At 34.7% G+C, this 12,840-nt stretch overlaps 2 non-coding genes across 2 annotated transcripts; one reads left to right on the forward strand and one right to left on the reverse strand.

The window, feature by feature from the left end:
• The first annotated feature begins 3,225 nt into the window (after positions 1 to 3,225).
• On the forward strand, positions 3,226 to 3,297 carry Trnaf-gaa (transfer RNA phenylalanine (anticodon GAA)). The gene has a single exon. It is a non-coding gene; the product is annotated as a tRNA-Phe (tRNA).
• Positions 3,298 to 5,257: 1,960 nt separating this feature from the next.
• Positions 5,258 to 5,329, reverse strand: Trnaf-gaa (transfer RNA phenylalanine (anticodon GAA)). Its single transcript has one exon. It is a non-coding gene; the product is annotated as a tRNA-Phe (tRNA).
• Between the last annotated feature and the right edge of the window lie 7,511 nt (positions 5,330 to 12,840).

The following is a 12,840-nucleotide window of genomic DNA, read 5'->3' on the forward strand; positions in this document are numbered from 1 at the left end:
CTGCTCAAAACGAATGTATTCACGCCGAAGTAGCTGAGTTGGTAAAGCGTTATGTTTCAGGTTCTAGGTCCGAGAGGCTCAAGGTTTGAACCTTGGCTTTAGCATTAATACAAAAGAAGAAAAAAACTAAAAAAGGTAAAAAACTAATATATATATATACATATATATATATATATATATATATATATATATATATATATATATATATATATATATATATATATATATATATCACAGGTGGGACATAGGGACACAACTACAATGGCGCGTAACTAATATGGCGCGTAACGACTTACGCGCGCGGGGGGGCTTGGGGGGGCGAAGGGCCCCCACCAACTAGCTGTTGGGGTGGCGATTCGCGCCACCCCAACACCTAGTCTATATATAAAAATAAGTTGTTTGTGGGTTATGTCTGTCTGTCACAGGGGGATATATAAATGACGATGGAGACACAGGGAATGTTTGATTAGCAATCACCATCAACAAAACTCAAGTGCAATCATTAGAATAATGAGGTATAGATCTGAATACGGATTGTTCAAGAGTCGGTGAACCTGTAGTGGGACACAGGGACACAACTACAATGGCACGTAACACGCTGCACGTTGCAGCTGATAGAGAAAGTAAGAAAAGAAAGCGTGCCGAGGAATCACAAGAACAGCAAGAAAACAGGCTTGCGGCTAAAGAACACAAAACCGCGCAGTTAGATGAAAATCCACCTGGAAAGCGAGAGTCAAAACATATCAAAACTGAAAATGATAGCGATGATGATTGGGTTTGGGATTTTGACTTGGATAAGGTCATCAATGCCTACCAGATTTAAGTTAAAAAACAAAGGTTCGGCGATATGTACTTCATAGTGACGCTGAAAAATAAAGAAGAAAAAAACTGAAAAAATATAAAAAACTAAAAAAAAACTAAATAGAAAAAACACTCAAAGATAAATTACAGACCGGGACACAAATGACGACCGACACAGAGGGAATATAAATGACGACCAGGAACCTCAAAGAAAAATTACAGACTGGGACACCCGGACACAAATCACGACCGGGAATATAAATGACGACCGGGACGCAGGGACACAACAACAACGGGGACGCCGGGGGCACAGGCGGGATATATAATTGACGACTGAGACACAGGGAGGGAAGAATGTTGTATATTCGCATGTTTTACGTAGTTAAAAATATATATTTATCACAGGTGGGACACAGGGAAACAGCTACAATGGCGCGTAACTAATATGGCGCGTAACGACTTACGCGCGCGGGGGGGGGGGGCTTGGGGGGGCGCGAAGCGCCACCCCAACAGCTAGTTTTTATATATATAGATAGATAGATAGATTTTTGAAGTTACCAGTTTTTTACTCTTTAAGAAATTCAATCTCTTTTAATACTGTGTCTTTTCAAAGATATTTGATTATTCAAGCAAGCCGATTAACAGACAAAGTGTAACAGACATAACAGACAGACAACTTATTTTTATATATATAGATATAGATGATTTTCATCTGAACGTATTTGAAAAATAATTTATAATAAGCCGAAATAGCTCAGATGGAGAGCGTTAGACCGAAGATCTAAAGGTCCCTGGTTCGATCCCAGGTTTCGGCAAATTTTTTTGCTTCCTTTTGTCTTTAACCAAACTTTGTGATAAGTACCACATTTGCCAAAATCACATAATAAATAATATCACAGTAGTGAAATAAGTCAAATTTTAAAGAACTGTATAAGAAAAATGAAACTTCTACCAAAAAGATAGACCTTGCAACGTGCATTAAAGATTTTAGAAAATAACTGCTAAGTCCCAGTGACATCAAATGCAAACCCCCTCAACAAAAAAAATACATACAACTTATTTTTATGTATATAGCAGATAGTGTAACAGACATACAACTTATGTAACAGACATACAACTTATTTTATATAGATTATTTTCATCAGAACGTATTTGAAAAACAGTTTTTAATAAGCCAAGATAGCTTAGATGGGAGAGCGTTAGACTGAAGATCTAAAGGCCCTGGCTCGATCCCGGGTTTCGGCAAATTTTTTTGCTTCCTTTTGTCTTTAACCAGACTTTGTGATAAGCACCACATTTGCTAAAATCACATAATAAATAATATCACAGTAGCGAAATAAGTCAAATTTTAAAGAACTGTATAAGAAAAATGAAACTTCTATCTGGAATATTAATAGGAAGCCGATTTCACTTCAAAGAAATAATTTATCAATAAACCAAAATGGTTTTCAACCGAAATTGACAATTGAAGTGAATTGGTTCAAAATCCATAGTGGCATTTGATCAAAGCTAGAAAATTTGATACACACAATTCTAAACAAACAATTTCTGATAAATGTTGTCATATTATTTTTGAGTTGGTTGAACCTGATCTTGCCAATTTAACGTGCATTAAAGATTTTAGAAAATAACTGCCAAGTCCCAGTGACGTCCTATGCAAACCCCCTCAACACAAAAATACATACAACTTATTTTTATGTATATAGAAGATAGTGTAACAGACATACAACTTATGTAACAGACATACAACTTATTTTTATATATAGATTATTTTCATCAGAAAGTATTTGAAAAAAAGTTTTTAATAGGCCGAAATAGCTTAAATGAGAGAGCGTTAGACTGAAGCTCTAAAGGCCCTGGTTCGTTCCCGGGTTTTGGCAATTTTTTTCGCTTCCTTTTCTCTTTAACAAGACTTTGTGATAAGCACCACATTTGCTAAAATCACATAATAAATAATATCACAGTTGCGAAATAAGTGACAGTTTAAAGAACTGTATAAGAACAATGAAACTTCCATCTGAAATATTAATAGGAAGCCGATTTCACTTCAAAGAAATAATTTATCAATAAACCAAAATTGTTTTCAACCGAAATTGACAATTGAAGTGAATTTGTTCAAAATTCCATAGTGGCATTTGATCAAAGCAAGAAAATTTGATACACACAATTCTAAACAAACTTTTTCTGATAAATGTTGTCGTAATATTTTTGAGTTGGTTGCACCTGATCTTGCCAATTTAAGGTGCATTAAAGATTTTAGAACATAACTGCTAAGTCCCAGTGACGTCATATGCAAATCCCCTCAACACAAAAATACATACAACTTATTTTTATTTATATAGAAGATAGTGTAACAGACATACAACTTATTTTTATATATAGATTATTTTCATCAGAACGTATTTGAAAAACAGTTTTTAATAGGCCGAAATAGCTTAGATGGGAGAGCGTTAGACTGAAGCTCTAAAGGCCCTGGTTCGATCCCGGGTTTCGGCAAATTTTTTCGCTTCCTTTTCTCTTTAATCAGACTTTGTGATAAGCACCACATTTGCTAAAATCACATAATAAATAATATCACAGTAGCAAAATAAGTCACATTTTAAAGAACTGTATAAGAACAATGAAACTTCCATCTGAAATATTAATAGGAAGCCGATTTCACTTCAAAGAAATAATTTATCAATAAACCAAAATTGTTTTCAACCGAAATTGACAATTGAAGTGAATTTGTTCAAAATTCCATAGTGGCATTTGATCAAAGCTATAAAATTTGATACACAAAATTCTAAACTAACAATTTCTGATAAATCTGATATAGATATATATATATATATATATATATATATATATATATATATATATATATATATATATATATATATATATATATATATATATATCTATATTCACAGGTGGGACATAGGGACAAAAAACAATGGCACGTAACAATTATGGCTCGTAACGACTTACGCGCGCGGGGGGGCTTGGGGGGGGGCGAAGCGCCCCCACCAACTAGGTGTTGGGGTGGCGCGAAGCGCCACCCCAACAGCTAGTAGATATATAAAAATAATTTGTCTGTCTGTGGATCTGTCAGGTGACGTCATGTTTCTGTGTCGATTGACGTCATGTTTTCGACTGACGAAATTACAGACCGGGACATCGGGACACAAATGACGACCGGGACACCGGCACATAGGCATAGGGAATATAAATGACGACCGGGACACAAGGAATGTTCGATTAGCAATCACCATCAACAAAGCACCGGGACACAAATGACGACCGGGACACAGGGAGTATAAATGACGACCAGGACATAAGTAAAAAAAAATTAAAAACTAAAAAAAGGTAAAAACTACAAAAAAACTAAAAAAAAAAAACTAAAAACTAATAAAAAACTAAAAAAGCTAAAAAGCTAACAGGTGGGACATAGGGACACAACTACAATGGCGCGTAACTAATATGGCGCGTAATGACTTACGCGCGCGGGGGGGCTTGGGGGGGGGGGGCGCGAAGCGCCCCCACCAACTAGTCTATATATAAAAATAAGTTTAATGTCTGTTACATAAGTTGTATGTCTGTTACACTATCTTCTATATACATAAAAATAAGTTGTATGTTTTTTTGTGTTGAGGGGGTTTGCATATGACGTCACTGGGACTTAGCAGTCAATTTCTAAAATCTTTAATGCACGTTAAATTGGCAAGATCAGGTTCAACCAACTCAAAAATAATATGACAACATTTATCAGAAATTGTTTGTTTAGAATTGTGTGTATCAAATTTTCTAGCTTTGATCAAATGCCACTATGGATTTTGAACCAATTCACTTCAATTGTCAATTTCGGTTGAAAACCATTTTGGTTTATTGATAAATTATTTCTTTGAAGTGAAATCGGCTTCCTGTTTTTCAAATACGTTCTGATGAAAATAACCTATATATAAAAATAAGTTGTATGTCTGTTACCTAAGTTGTATGTCTGTTACACTATCTTCTATATACATAAAAATAAGTTGTATGTATTTTTGTGTTGAGGGGGTTTGCATATGACGTCACTGGGACTTAGCAGTTATGTTCTAAAATCTTTAATGCACGTTAAATTGGCAAGATCAGGTTCAACCAACTCAAAAATAATAGGACAACATTTATCAGAAATTGTTTGTTTAGAATTGCGTGTATCAAATTTTCTAGCTTTGATCAAATGCCACTCTGGAATTTTGAACAAATTCACTTCAATTGTCAGTTTCGGTTGAAAACAATATTGGTTTATTGATCAATTATTTCTTTGAAGTGAAATCGGCTTCCTATTAATATTTCAGATGGAAGTTTCATTGATCTTATACAGTTCTTTAAAATGTGACTTATTTCGCTACTGTGATATTATTTATTATGTGATTTTAGCAAATGTGGTGCTTATCACAAAGTCTGGTTAAAGACAAAAGGAAGCGAAAAAATTTGCCGAAACCCGGGATCGAACCAGGGCCTTTAGAGCTTCAGTCTAACGCTCTCCCATCTAAGCTATTTCGGCCTATTAAAAATTGTTTTTCAAATACGTTCTGATGAAAATAATCTATATATAAAAATAAGTTGTATGTCTGTTACATAAGTTGTATGTCTGTTACACTATCTTCTATATACATAAAAATAAGTTGTATGTATTTTTGTGTTGAGGGGGTTTGCATATGACGTCACTGGGACTTAGCAGTTATGTTCTAAAATCTTTAATGCACGTTAAATTGGCAAGATCAGGTTCAACCAACTCAAAAATAATACGACAACATTTATCGGAAATTGTTTGTTTAGAATTGTGTGTATCAAATTTTCTTGCTTTGATCAAATGCCACTATGGAATTTTGAACAAATTCACTTCAATTGTCAATTTCGGTTGAAAACAATTTTGGTTTATTGATAAATTATTTCTTTGAAGTGAAATCGGCTTCCTATTAATATTTCAGATGGAAGTTTCATTGTTCTTATACAGTTCTTTAAACTGTCACTTATTTCGCAACTGTGATATTATTTATTATGTGATTTTAGCAAATGTGGTGCTTATCACAAAGTCTTGTTAAAGAGAAAAGGAAGCGAAAAAAATTGCCAAAACCCGGGAACGAACCAGGGCCTTTAGAGCTTCAGTCTAACGCTCTCTCATTTAAGCTATTTCGGCCTATTAAAAACTTTTTTTCAAATACTTTCTGATGAAAATAATCTATATATAAAAATAAGTTGTATGTCTGTTACATAAGTTGTATGTCTGTTACACTATCTTCTATATACATAAAAATAAGTTGTATGTATTTTTGTGTTGAGGGGGTTTGCATAGGACGTCACTGGGACTTAGCAGTTATTTTCTAAAATCTTTAATGCACGTTAAATTGGCAAGATCAGGTTCAACCAACTCAAAAATAATATGACAACATTTATCAGAAATTGTTTGTTTAGAATTGTGTGTATCAAATTTTCTAGCTTTGATCAAATGCCACTATGGATTTTGAACCAATTCACTTCAATTGTCAATTTCGGTTGAAAACCATTTTGGTTTATTGATAAATTATTTCTTTGAAGTGAAATCGGCTTCCTATTAATATTCCAGATAGAAGTTTCATTTTTCTTATACAGTTCTTTAAAATTTGACTTATTTCGCTACTGTGATATTATTTATTATGTGATTTTAGCAAATGTGGTGCTTATCACAAAGTCTGGTTAAAGACAAAAGGAAGCAAAAAAATTTGCCGAAACCCGGGATCGAGCCAGGGCCTTTAGATCTTCAGTCTAACGCTCTCCCATCTAAGCTATCTTGGCTTATTAAAAACTGTTTTTCAAATACGTTCTGATGAAAATAATCTATATAAAATAAGTTGTATGTCTGTTACATAAGTTGTATGTCTGTTACACTATCTGCTATATACATAAAAATAAGTTGTATGTATTTTTTTTGTTGAGGGGGTTTGCATTTGATGTCACTGGGACTTAGCAGTTATTTTCTAAAATCTTTAATGCACGTTGCAAGGTCTATCTTTTTGGTAGAAGTTTCATTTTTCTTATACAGTTCTTTAAAATTTGACTTATTTCACTACTGTGATATTATTTATTATGTGATTTTGGCAAATGTGGTACTTATCACAAAGTTTGGTTAAAGACAAAAGGAAGCAAAAAAATTTGCCGAAACCTGGGATCGAACCAGGGACCTTTAGATCTTCGGTCTAACGCTCTCCATCTGAGCTATTTCGGCTTATTATAAATTATTTTTCAAATACGTTCAGATGAAAATCTATATATATAAATATCTATATCTATATATATAAAAATAAGTTGTCTGTCTGTTATGTCTGTTACACTTTGTCTGTTAATCGGCTTGCTTGGATAATCAAATATCTTTGAAAAGACACAGTATTAAAAGAGATTGAATTTCTTAAAGAGTAAAAAACTGGTAACTTCAAAAATCTATCTATCTATCTATATATATAAAAACTAGCTGTTGGGGTGGCGCTTCGCGCCCCCCCAAGCCCCCCCCCGCGCGCGTAAGTTGTTACGCGCCATATTAGTTACGCGCCATTGTAGCTGTTTCCCTGTGTCCCACCTGTGATAAATATATATTTTTAACTACGTAAAACATGCGAATATACAACATTCTTCCCTCCCTGTGTCTCAGTCGTCAATTATATATCCCGCCTGTGCCCCCGGCGTCCCCGTCGTTGTTGTGTCCCTGCGTCCCGGTCGTCATTTATATTCCCGGTCGTGATTTGTGTCCGGGTGTCCCAGTCTGTAATTTTTCTTTGAGGTTCCTGGTCGTCATTTATATTCCCTCTGTGTCGGTCGTCATTTGTGTCCCGGTCTGTAATTTATCTTTGAGTGTTTTTTCTATTTAGTTTTTTTTTAGTTTTTATATTTTTTCAGTTTTTTTCTTCTTTATTTTTCAGCGTCACTATGAAGTACATATCGCCGAACCTTTGTTTTTTAACTTAAATCTGGTAGGCATTGATGACCTTATCCAAGTCAAAATCCCAAACCCAATCATCATCGCTATCATTTTCAGTTTTGATATGTTTTGACTCTCGCTTTCCAGGTGGATTTTCATCTAACTGCGCGGTTTTGCGTTCTTTAGCCGCAAGCCTGTTTTCTTGCTGTTCTTGTGATTCCTCGGCACGCTTTCTTTTCTTACTTTCTCTATCAGCTGCAACGTGCAGCGTGTTACGTGCCATTGTAGTTGTGTCCCTGTGTCCCACTACAGGTTCACCGACTCTTGAACAATCCGTATTCAGATCTATACCTCATTATTCTAATGATTGCAATTGAGTTTTGTTGATGGTGATTGCTAATCAAACATTCCCTGTGTCTCCATCGTCATTTATATATCCTCCTGTGACAGACAGACATAACCCACAAACAACTTATTTTTATATATAGACTAGGTGTTGGGGTGGCGCGAAGCGCCACCCCAACAGCTAGTTGGTGGGGGCCCTTCGCCCCCCCCCAAGCCCCCCCGCGCGCGTAAGTCGTTACGCGCCATATTAGTTACGCGCCATTGTAGTTGTGTCCCTATGTCCCACCTGTGAATATATATATATATATATATATATATATATATATATATATATATATATATATATATATATATATATATATATATATAGTTTTTTACCTTTTTTAGTTTTTTTCTTCTTTTGTATTAATGCTAAAGCCAAGGTTCAAACCTTGAGCCTCTCGGACCTAGAACCTGAAACATAACGCTTTACCAACTCAGCTACTTCGGCGTGAATACATTCGGTTTGAGCAGCTTCCTCGGGTGTTGCCATTGTAGGTTCTTCAGTCATTTTACAATTAGAAATTTCTCTTTCAACGGTCTTCTTACAATTAAAAATTTGTCTTTGAACGAAATTCTTAAATACCTGTGTCCTGGTCGTCATTTATATTGCCTGTGTCCCCGTCGTCATTTGTGTCCCGGTATCCCAGTCTGTAATTTCTCTTTGAGTGTCCCGGTCGTTATTTATATTCCCTCTGTCCCGGTCGTCATTTGTGTCCCGGTCTGTAATTTCTCTTTGAGTGTTTTTTCTTTTTAGTATTTTTTAGTTTTTTACATTTTTTCTTTTTTCAGTTTTCTTTTTCTTCTTTATTTTTCAGCTTCACTATGAAATACATATCGCCGAACCTTTGTTTTTTTAACTAAAATCTGTTAGGCATTGATGACCTTATCCAAGTCAAGATCACAAACCCAATCATCATTTCTATCATTTTCAGTTTTGATATGTTTTGACTCTCGCTGTCCAGGTGGATCTTCATCTAACTGCGCGGTTTTGCGTTCTTTAGCCTCAAGCCTGTTTCCTTGCTGTTCTTTTGATTCCTCGGCACGCTTTCTTTTCTGACTTTCTCTATCAGCAGCAAGTTTTTTGGCATAGACTCTTTGAGCATCTTCATCGGCTTTTGCCATTGTAAGTTCATCAGTCATTTTAAACTTAAACATTAATAGATTTCTACGTGAACATATATGTCTTAAATATCTTTAATGACGTCACCGTCATAGCAAAAATGACGACAACTAACTTCATGACGCCAGTCGACACAGAAACATGACGTCACCTGATCCACAGACAGACAACTTATTTTTATATATATAGATATATATAATTCTAAAATTGTCAGGTAATTTTCTATTTTGAAATAAAAACTAAAAATTATTGCTCAGACAACATAAATATTTTTGATATTTACATAATAGCTTTAGTGGTTCTGGACTGAAAACTAAATATGCTAATCAAATTGGGAATTTCAATCTTTTAGGTTGAAAAGGCAGATCCATTGGAATCATGAGAATGCGTGGAATAAGAAAAGCCTCACCCTCAAAAGGCCCTGTCAAGATTGTTGCCTCTATTACATTATAACAGACATAGAACGTCATTTGTGTCCCGGTGTCCCGGTCTGTAGTTTCGTTAGTCGACAAACATGACGTCAGACGACAAACAACTTCATGACGACATACAGCTCAATCCTTATAATGACGTCAGTCGACAAACATTACGTCAGTCGACACACAAACATGACGTCAGTCGACAGACAGACAAACAACTTATTTTTATATATATATAGATTTGACAGACAGACATACAGACATACATAAGACAGACAGACAGACAGACATAACCCAAAAACAACTTATCTTTATATATAGATTTTATATATATAGATAAGTTGTCTGTGGGTTATGTCTGTTACACTTTGTCTGTTAATCGGCTTGCTTGAATAATCAAATATCTTTGAAAAGACAACAGTATTAAAAGAGATTGAATTCCTTAAAGAGTAAAAAACTGGTAACTTCAAAAATCTATCTATCTATATATATAAAAATAAGTTGGCTGTCTGTTATGTCTGTTACACTTTGACTGTTAATCGGCTTGCTTGAATAATCAAATATCTTTGAAAAGACAACAGTATTAAAAGAGATTGAATTTCTTAGAGAGTAAAAAACTGGTAACTTCAAAAATCTATCTATCTATATATATATAGAAATAAGTTGTCTGTCTGTTATATCTGTTATACTTTGTCTGTTAATCTATATATATAAAAATAAGTTGTCTGTCTGTTATGTCTGTTACACTTTGGCTGTTCATCGGCTTGCTTGAATAATCAAATATCTTTGAAAAGACAACAGTATTAAAAGAGATTGAATTTCTTAAAGAGTAAAAAACTGGTAACTTCAAAAAGCTATCGATCTATATATATAAAAATAAGTTGTCTGTCTGTTATGTCGTATACACTTTGTCTGTTAATCGGCCTGCTTGAATAATCAAATATCTTTGAAAAGACACAGTATTAAAAGAGATTGAATTTCTTAAAGAGTAAAAAACTGGTAACTTCAAAAATCTATCTATCTATATCTATCTATATATATAAAATTAAGTTGTCTGTCTGTTATGTCTGTTACACTTTGTCTGTTAATCGGCTTGCTTGAATAATCAAATATCTTTGAAAAGACAACAGTATTAAAAGAGATTGAATTTCTTAAAGAGTAAAAAACTGGTAACTTCAAAAATCTATCTATCTATGTATATATATAAAAATAAGTTGTCTGTGGGTTATGTCTGTTACACTTTGTCTGTTAATCGGGTTGCTTGAATAATCAAATATCTTTGAAAAGACAAAAGTATTAAAAGAGATTGAATTTCTTAAAGAGTAAAAAACTGGTAATTTCAAAAATCTATGTATCTATATGTATAAAAATAAGTTGTCTGTCTGTTATGTCTGTTACACGTTGTCTGTTAATCGGCTTGCTTGAATAATCAAATATCTTTGAAAAAATAAAAAAGCTAAAAAACTAAAAAAAAGAAAAAAATTAAAGCATGTTTGTTTTTTTGTATGTTTGAGGGTATGCACATGACATCTGACAAATAAAGAAGAAAATGAAAACTAAAAAAGAAGAAAAAGGTAAAAAACTAAAAAGAAAAAAGCTAAGAGCTATGAAACTAAAAAAAAGAAAAAGCTAAAAAAGAAAACAAATCAGTAAAAGGAAGAAACTAAAAAAAAGAAAAACTAAAAAAGAAAAAAAACTAAGAAAAGACAGAACTAAAAAAACAAAAAAAATAACAAAAAAGAAACTATATCTATATATATATATATATAAATAAGTTGTATAAATGCATGTTTGTTTGTTTGTGGGTTTGCATCATTATAAGATGACACTACAGACCGGGACACCGGGACACGAATGATGATCGGGACACAGGGAATATAAATGACGACCGGGACACTAAAAGAGAAATTAGAGACCGGGACACCGGGACACAAATGACGACCGGGACAACGGGACAGAGGGAATATAAATGAAAACCGGGACAGTCAAAGAGAAATTACTGACTGGGATACCAGGACACAAATGACGACCCGGACACAAATGAGGCCCGGGACACAAATGACGACCGGGACACTGGGAATATAAATGACGACCAGGACACAGGGAAACAAATATAACGGGAACGCCGGGGGCAAAGGGGGATATATAAATGACGACGGGGACACAGGGAATGTTCGATTAGCAATCACCATCAACAAAGCTCAAGGGCAATCGTTATAAAAATGCGGTATAGATCTGAATACGGATTGTTTTCCCATGAACAATTATATGTTGCATGTTCAAGAGTCGGTAAACCTGACAATCTATTTATATGGACAGACAATGGGACAGCAAAGAATGTTTTATATTCGAAAGTTTTAAGTAGTTAGGAATATATATATATATATATAGGCATATATATATATATATATATATACTAGCTGTTGGGGTGGCGCTTCGCGCCCCCCCCGCGCGCGTAAGTCGTTACGCGCCATATTAGTTACGCGCCATTGTAGCTGTGTCCCTGTGTCCCAGCTGTGAATAGAGATAGATATAAATATATATTTTTAACTACGTAAAACATGCGAATATACAACATTCTTCGCTGTCCCATTGTCTGTGCATATAAATAGCATTTATATTCCCTGTGTCCCGGTCGTCATTTGTGTCCTGGTGTCCCAGTTTGTAATTTCTCTTTGAGTGTCCCGGTCGTCATTTATATTCCCTGTGTCCCAGTGTCCCGGTCGTCATTTGTGTCCCGGTGTCCCAGTCTGTAATTTTTATTCAAACAATCTCTGTGTCTCAGTCGTCAATTATATATCCCGCCTGTGCCCCCGGCGTCCCCGTTGTAGTTGTGTCCCTGCGTCCCGGTCGTCATTTATATTCCCGGTCGTGATTTGTGTCAGGGTGTCCCAGTCTGTAATTTTTCTTTGAGGTTCCCGGTCGTCATTTATATTCCCTCTGTGTAGGTCGTCATTTGTTTCCCGGTCTGTAATTTATCTTCGAGTGTTTTTTCTTTTAGTTTTTTTAGTTTTTACATTTTTTCAGTTTTTTTCCTCTTTATTTTTCAGCGTCACTATGAAGTACATATCGCCGAACCTTTGTTTTTTAACTTAAATCTGGTAGGCATTGATGACCTTATCCAAGTCAAAATCCCAAACCCAATCATCATCGCTATCATTTTCAGTTTTGATATGTTTTGACTCTCGCTTTCCAGG

The sequence above is a fragment of the Artemia franciscana genome, unplaced genomic scaffold (genome assembly GCF_032884065.1).
Source record: "Artemia franciscana unplaced genomic scaffold, ASM3288406v1 PGA_scaffold_237, whole genome shotgun sequence".
NCBI classification, from domain to species: Eukaryota; Metazoa; Arthropoda; class Branchiopoda; order Anostraca; family Artemiidae; genus Artemia; species Artemia franciscana.